General features: G+C 31.7%; 1 long non-coding RNA gene across 1 annotated transcript; it reads left to right on the forward strand.

The window, feature by feature from the left end:
• Positions 1-20: 20 nt before the first annotated feature.
• LOC132728365 (uncharacterized) lies at positions 21-4109 on the forward strand. The gene is made up of 3 exons (XR_009625474.1): positions 21-436; positions 742-790; positions 2768-4109. It is a non-coding gene; the product is annotated as an uncharacterized LOC132728365 (long non-coding RNA).
• Positions 4110-8872: the final 4763 nt, after the last annotated feature.

Genomic DNA, 8872 nt, shown 5'->3' on the forward strand with positions numbered 1-8872 from the left:
TAATACCTTGTTTTTTCTTTTCTCTTTATTTTTATATACATCAAATAGCTGGCGTTAAATATTGTTATAATAACCTGCGTTAAATGGTAATTGAAAAGTAGTGATTTTTTTAGAATATGAATTATACGGTACTTTTCAGCAATGTCTCTATTGCCTGATGCGGGTAAAAGGGAGGGGCAAACGAGGATATTGCTTTTTCTGGTGTTTAAATCATCTTTGAAATAGCAAACGTATTCTGTCGTATCTGTATTTTGCATGGTATATGAAACCCATATCTTTCTCATGTCATATTTATATTACATAACTTGTAGAAACCGGCCATTACTCTGATGTAGATAAGCCCGATGGAACAAATAATGTACAGATTACAATGTCCGACCACATATGTGCAAAGCTCAAAACGTACGATGAAGAATCACACATGACAAACAGTCAGGTAAAAATGCACTAGAAAATGATTAAAAAAAGACTTAAATCACAGACACTGCATTTATCGATATTTAAGTTCGACACAAAACTATTAAGATTGTGCATCAATAATGACATAGTTATAATGACTATCATACAGTATCTTACTATTATACGTTTTATATATACACATGTGACTACGTTCATCAACCATTAGTATTTCCTTATATATTGAATCAATCATGGTCTTGATAAGAGTCTTCCGTTAATTATGAAAAAGTTTTGTTTTACTTTTTGATATTGGTTATCAATGTAAAATATTGAAAATTTTAGAATTTTCCAATAGAAAGAGAAAAGAAAGAAGAAGAAAACAGACGGACAGGTAAAACTGTTTATAGATATTGAACTGCTTGTATTTCGATGTGCGATATATAAGAATTTATTTTAATATGTAATGAGAGCGTTTACAAATATAAATATCCCCTATAATGATTTGCAAATCCATTAAGCCAGCTATTTGCATAACATGGAATGACTGGAATTAATATTTTGCCAAATAAACAAATAGCAGTAGCAATTTATGTGTACACTGTTCTTTGTCTATAACTAATTAGTGCGCTTCACGTACACACCTTTTAAAATGTATTAAACGTTGTATTGATTTCTGAACAAATCCTATTCATTCCTTCACAACACTTACAGTAAACAGTGAAATATATTGGTTCCATTTTTCTATGGTTAATTCCCGAACTATTTGTAGCATAGAATGTCTCTGTTAATTAATACACAATGATTAATGTACGTAAACAGAATAAAATATTCCGAAACAAAATATTATTTTGCTATTTAAAGTAGGTTTTTATCCGTTTGGCAATGGTTTTGTGCATGCGCTATTATCATATTTATTTCATGCAAGCGTTTTGGAAGTATATCTTTTAAATTCAAACAATAAATTTTGCATCAGATACATAGCTTTATTCACTTTAACTAACTATATTTACGCAATTGTAAATTAGTTTATACACATTTATTTTAGTTTGATTGGGTTGGAAGCTGTAATCTTCCTGAAACACACTCGAATTCCCTCCTGGAACCAGCCAGTACTAAGCAATTAGTTAGTTAGTTTTATTCGGTAAAAGTGTACATGACATGGTAATGACATAATGATGCATAATGATACAATAAATATAACAATAATCAAATTATTAAGGAGACTAGAAATATGACATGACATAAATATACGACAAAATATAAATATATGAGCCATTTAGTGCCCACCAATACCAGGGATAATACAAGAAAGAGGAAAGGATTCTTCTTATTTCCATTGTGGTCCCTGACATTGGAGGCATAACATAGAAAGTCATGTTAATTTGTATGAAATTGAAATGAATTCTTGTATTATTCAATAACGCATTAATTGCAATAATTTAGTTGATATCACAATATATCACAGTCCAAGTTTGTATCACATTAAAATCACAGTCCAAGTTTGTATCACATCAATGAATCATGAAACAGTGCATCACAGAAATTGTCAGTCAAACTGTAAAAAATTAATAAAAATATTATAAAACGTTAAATGTGCAAGCTAAAAATGGGTAAATTACTAATTTAAAGGACAATCACAACATATGTGTGTTTTGCTTAAACTTAAGAATATGTAAAATCTGGGACTCTATTAAGACTATTTAAAGATTCAGATACTATTGAAAAATAAACTAAAATTAACTGGCCATTAAATGGGCTTTGATGGCATGCTTGAAGGTGTGGGAAGATTGAACATTTCTAAGATTTTGAGGAAGGCCGTTCCATAGTGCAATACCATCAAACGCAAAATATTTTCTACCAAAGCTTCCTACCTTTGGTAAAGAAAATCGTCCTGTGTCACTAAAAGAATAGCTTACACAGGAAACAGTTGATGAAAGTGCAAACACTCTTGACCTGGTACAGCGGTCATGGACCTGATTAAGGGGTACAAAATGCTCCTTTATGTATTTTGGGCTGTGTCAGACTTTATTACTGATCAACTCTTTTGGAGACCGGTAACCAGTTAAGAACCTTAAATTGCTCTGGCCCAACATATGACCTGCTGCCCTTATTCAAACCAAAACGAACCAATGAATGTTAAGTTTCTTGCTCAAGAAAACAACGGCTTGCCCCTGACAGGGTTTGAACCCATGCGGTCAGCAATCCTTAGATTACTAGTCCGGTGCGTTAACCACTCGGCCACGCCGCCATTTTCAATAGTAAATTGAAAGCTGGCGTTTGAAAGGAAAGGTTATATAATGATTCTATCATTTATTCCTACATTATTTATACCTTTATTGCAAATAAAATTAATATTTTTCTATTTTAGACCAGGCAAGTTTATGAGTTATGTTACGAGTCAAAACTCCAATTGCCACCTGAACAGATCCTATGTGATGAAATTCAGGATGTAATGACACTTAAGTAAAGTTTTTATATAATTTATGTATATAATTGTGCTTCTAAAACAATTTTCAAACATTGAAGAAAATGTACAATATTAACTGCAAATATTTGTTCACATTATATGTAACCATTAAAATATATGCATTAATTTCTTACTGAAAAATTTGACTCAGACCTTAAAGAAAATAATTATGTTTATAATAACCTCCCTTTATTAACATAAAATTCAGTAATATCGTTACAAAAAATACTTTTTGGAACTTACAATAATAATAATTCTTTATTTGAGCATTATATTTATGATATAAAACCATAAAAAATTGAGTTACAGGATCTTTAACGTATTTTGTAGTTACGCTGTGTCGTACAATTATTTGCCGCCGTTTCAATATACAGATGTAGTGATATATGAGATCAGTTATTGTTGTCATGTTGATTATTATTAACTTAACTGTGTAATTTTCAAAAAAGTGAAAATAGAAAATGATAAAAAAGAAAGAAAGAAAAAAAGGACGAAAACTGCATTTAATTTTTTCCTATCTGTTTAATAGTATTATAACTGTTTTTAAACTATCATTATTATATGAATGCAAATAAACATCAATCGTGATTTTTTAGCTCACCTGTCACAAAGTGACAGGGTGAGCTTTTGTGATCGCTTTTCGTCCGGCGTCCGTCCGTCGTCCGTCCGTCGTCCGTAAACTTTTACTTTAAATGATATCTCCTCATAAACCACTAAGCCAATTTCATCCAAACTTCACAGGAATGTTCCTTTGGTGGTCACCTTTAAAAATTGTTCAAAGAATTTACTTCCATGCAGAACTCTGGTTGCCATGGCAACCGAAAGAAAAAACTTAAAATATCTTCTTTTAAAAAACCCAAAGAGCTAAGATATTTAACATGAAACATGTTCTAATGAGTGTCTACCAAGTTTGTTCAAATAAAAGCCCTGGGGTCAAAATTGGCCCTGCCCCAGGGGGTCATTGATTTTCCCTATATGCATATAGTAAAAACTTAAAAAATCATCTTTTAAAGAACTCAAAGAGCTAGAGCTAAGATATTTAGCATCAAACATGTTCTAACAGGTGTCTACCAAGTTTGTTCAAATAAAAGCCCTGGGGTCAAAATTGGCCCCGCCCCAGGGGTGTCATTGTTTTTAACTATATGTGTATAGTAAAAACTTAAAAAAAATCTTCTTTTAAAAAGCCCAATGAGCTAGAGCTTAGATGTTTAGCATGAAACATCTTCTTATGGGTGTGTGTGTGTGTGTGGGGGGGGGGGGGGGCTATATACAGCTGAGCGACCTCAGGTCCATCATGGCCCTCTTGTTTTATATAAAGATAAAAAACAGCAAACAAACAAAAATCGTAGTATTTAAGCACTGTCTATTTTGTCCTTTATTACAAGAACTATATGTATAAATTTTCTTTTGATTTTTTCCATTAACTTTTTTATGATATTTGAAAGTGTTTTGACCATGTGAATTTGTCAGATTTTATCAATTCTCAAATGTTTTAATCTTTTTTTATACCAAAATATGGCAACTCTAATGAAAATGGATCACGTTCATTTGTACGCAACTTTTTCTCCAACTCCTTCAAACTATCTACCGTTTGTGGTTGTTTTAAATGACAAATGAAGATTCAAAGATAAACAGATTCGTAAACTGAGAAGACATAACATTAACGTCGTATTTGACCAAGTAATACTGTTTAAACTCCTTTTTTTCATAAGGCAAATTCATGTCCATAGTGATGTATAATATCAACTGATTCTTGTAAAAAAAATGTTTTTGTTACTTTTTGCATAAGGAAAGACCCGTTGCTAGTGTTAAAAGAACTTGTTAGTCAGCCCTTTTGCCATATTATTCCAGTGTACTGTAACTGTCTTTATATCAATGTTTATGTTCTTTTGGTGGTAACTAAATATGTTAAATCACATTATGTTTTGCCGTTCCCTAGTTTGATTATCAACTACAAATATTAGTTTGATGTTATCTATACAAAGTTACTAAAATGTTGTTAATGCTAGTATAAATAATCAATTCACGGTATATTACTAAATCATTCTTCATTGCCCTTTTTTAAGAAATATACACTAAAAGATCCAACCAAAATTAAAATCAATGATAGATATTGTAAAAAAGCCGATTGGTTTGATAAGGAATGTCGCCTGGTTAAATGTGAGTTTTTGTATTAAAAATGATTTAGCAATAATACGGGTGCTAAGGATTTTTGTTCAGACTATGATTTTGTTACAAATTATCATTTATGATTTTATTTTTTTCTCTATGAACAATTGAAAATGAAGTATCATACATTATTGTAATTGTGAATTTCTAACAGTATTCATATACCCTGTGTAAACCATTTCTCATGTATTTATGTTGCTGTTATTGCTATAAACTTTGTAAGTTTATAGCAGAATAATGTGTATTGTATGGTAACCTTTTAAAATTGTGCAAATCTCTTTTGGATGACAAATTGTAGTATATGGGTGTTTATGGATAAATGGGGCGTTACCCATTGTATGAAAATAGGTATGTACGTATTATTAATTCTGGTTTAAAATAATAACGTCTTCTAATATTTTGTTAGCAAAAATGTAAAGATATTTTTGTAAACGCACGGTTAATAGAAATAACTGGGCATATCAAATTAAAAACATTTTAGATTGTTAAGGTCTTTCGTGTGTTTGGAACAATCCATTCGGTGTAAACTTACTTAAGTTTCATCTAGTTTTCAAAGAAAGATTAATGTATACTTTTAAATATCCAATCCAGTTATATCATTAACCTTGGTCTTCTCTCCTATGTAGTGAAATGTGGGGAAAAGCTAGCTTTATTCTAGCTTTTATGGCGTTTTTCTTACGAAACTCTCACATTTCTTACTATTATAGTAGAATTCGATTAATTAATATTTCTACATGTGTTTTTCTATATTGTATTAATTTGCATAATATTGATGTATGTACTATTCTTTGCACATGTTTATTGTTGGTTAAAATAATAAATAGAAGCCATACCTTATAGTATGGCCATTAAACACAATTTGATAGTTTGTTATTTCTCGCGTGGCTGTTCATAAATACTTTTAAACATGTAATCCAGTTACCTCTCTGGCGTGGGTTCAATCCCCGGGAGATTCTTTGGTAGTTTAGCGCGGAAAAAGGTAGTCTAATACTGGTGTAGCTCTCCGGGAACGGTGGTTATGAAACTACCCGCCTATATGACTGAAGTATTGTTGGGAAAAGGCGTAAAATGAAACAAACAAACAAATAAAAAACAAAACTGGCATCAACGACTTCAGTGATGCGTCACATTTGAAATATACAATAATGAAAAAACTCATTGGGGTTTGAAAAATATTCAGATATAGTGCCATTAAATTTAAAAGCGTTCTGTCTTAGCTTAGACTATCGCCGCACAAGTTGAAGCCATTGAAACCGATCGATACGCTAGGAATAGATAAAAAGAAATGTGCGGTATTTTATATTTTGTAGCGAAAGAGATATAGAAGACGTATATCATTTTGTAATGTTATGTCCAGTATACGCAAATATAAAGAAACGATTCGTTAAATCATATTTTATATAAGGCCAAATGTAATGAAGCTTATAGAGCTTTTGAAATGTGATAATCGTGTTACCTTGCAAAATTCATATTATAATGCATTTAATTTAAGAAAAACTTTAATGTAAATTAACTAGAAAATGTAAGGTGCTGATTCATTCTTTTTGAAGTATCTTTACAGTGGAGCCTTGCTAATCCGAACCCTTCTAATCCGGGATCCTTTCTTATCTAAATGAAGCGTCCGGTGGCGCGTAATTATCACACGTGTGGTAATATTAACACGCGTGTGATTATAACGCGGCGGCGTAATAATCACACGGTTAGGGGTGGTGACGTTAGAATCACACGTACGGTCTTAAATTTACTCCAAAATAGTTGAATCATATATCATTTTATTTCAAAATGAATTTCGCATCTAATGGTATAACTTTTTGTGGGAATTCAATAATTTTCTAACACACGGGAGTGTTTTAAAAAGCATGTATTGCAGCGATTTTTAAATATGACAACCTTCGTTATGAATAATTATAATTATGTTCTGATACATAATTTTAAAAACGTTTTAAACCTTATTTAATATGTTATATAAATTGTGTTTTCACTTAGTGTTCAAGACAGTTGTGATTTGAAATATTAATAATAGCTATGCTTGTGTCGTTATCTTTTGTCAGAGATGTAGATAGACAATCATTGATGTGTCATTTTTTTCCTTAATTAGAATAACATTATCTTAACAAATAGAAGCGTTTGAAGGTAAGTTATAAAATTAAATAAATGTTATCAATAAAAGTGCAATCAGATAGAGCTACTTATACGTATATTATCGAAATGTATAATTTGTATTAGAAATTAGAATAGTGCACGTGTTTGATTATATCGCGCCGAAGTAACAACGCCACGCGTACAAAATTATATATAAAACCAAACAGATTTGAATTATGTAAAGTATTATACTATTTTCTCCGAAATCAATTTTGTGTCTACATGTGTCTACACTGTTTCATGACAAGTATCTAACCTCTAGCCTTTGTCAATTCAGAGCAGAAAATTTCAAGTTCATACTACATACATATAAGGAAAACCTATGACCTCCATGGTGGGGCTAATTTTGACCCCAGGGTAAAATGTAAACACTATTGGTGAAGTCTACCAGATAAATGCCTCATGCAAAACATCTAATATGCTCTAGGTCTTATGGAATTCTTTGAACAACTTTGGAAGCCCTTCACCCCTTGAACAATCCTGCTAAGTTTGGTTGAAATTAGACAAAATGTCTTTCAGAAGAAGATGTTTTAGGTTCACTATATAATCTATAAAACACCCACACACATGCACACACACACACACATATCAAAATTAAATGCTCAATATCTAAATTTTTATGTTTACTATAAAGATTAATTAATTAATTTCTTTTATATAATCTATGAATTCAGTTTGTAGTACAAAATGTATCCCTTTGCACTAACTTTTAATACAGTCTTTGCTTTTTGTGATACCATTCACTGTGCCAGTTATTTTTCCAGCACCTCAACTCCAAATAAACAAATGAAGTAATTGAAGATCAGGACCTTGAGTTCACATTCTTACTGAGTGAAGAATCTGAGCATCACTGCCTTCCCGGTTCACCCTGTCTCAACCTCCGGTCCGCCTCTGTCTTGGTACAGAACACCCTGTCTCATGGTCTGCAAGTTCCTTCATTTATGGCCAGTTGGGACTGTTTACCGAGTAGAACTCCATATAACTTTTGACAATCCACATAAATCTTAGCAATCCAATAGGTGAAAATGTCTCCCCCTTCATACACACGGGGGAGGAAGTGTTACACGAAGGATGGAGTTCTTATGATAACTTGTTCAGGATTTCTTGTGATAACTGTCACGGAGTTCGTCGGAAAACATCTGTGTATAACACAAAAACATTCGTAAAAAGTTGTTATTTTCATCGTTCAAAAACGAGTTTTAGGTGCTAAATTAAACTTTAATGAATAAGCTTGCCTTACATCTTGTATTATGTGTCAAAAACTAATTCACATGTCATTTTGTTATCGCCTCTTGCTTCAAATGTGGTAGTTTTTTAGTAAAATCTCCAAATTATTTGCCAATTCACAAGTATTGACCTGTTTATTTCTGGTCTTCATCCTTGCCATACATAATTACCTAATTATAATGCAAAATTGCAAACATAAAGCACAGGCTAACAGATTTATACCAGATTTTTCAAATGTCCTGGAGTTCTTGTGATAACTCTGAAGATGTCACAGAGTTCTTATGATAACTTTTGTTATTGCCAGTGTGCGCGGAGATTCTTGCTTTACTTATAAAAAAAAAATAGTAATATCAAAGGTATCAAAATTAAGGGTATAGAGTATTTGATGTCACAATACGCAGATGACACCTCTTTGATATTAGACGGTTCTGAAAAATCCCTCGTTCATACTATGAAAGTTTTAAAATT

Source organism: Ruditapes philippinarum, unplaced genomic scaffold (genome assembly GCF_026571515.1).
Source record: "Ruditapes philippinarum isolate M1 unplaced genomic scaffold, ASM2657151v2 ctg1980_1_1_1_1, whole genome shotgun sequence".
NCBI classification, from domain to species: domain Eukaryota; kingdom Metazoa; phylum Mollusca; class Bivalvia; order Venerida; family Veneridae; genus Ruditapes; species Ruditapes philippinarum.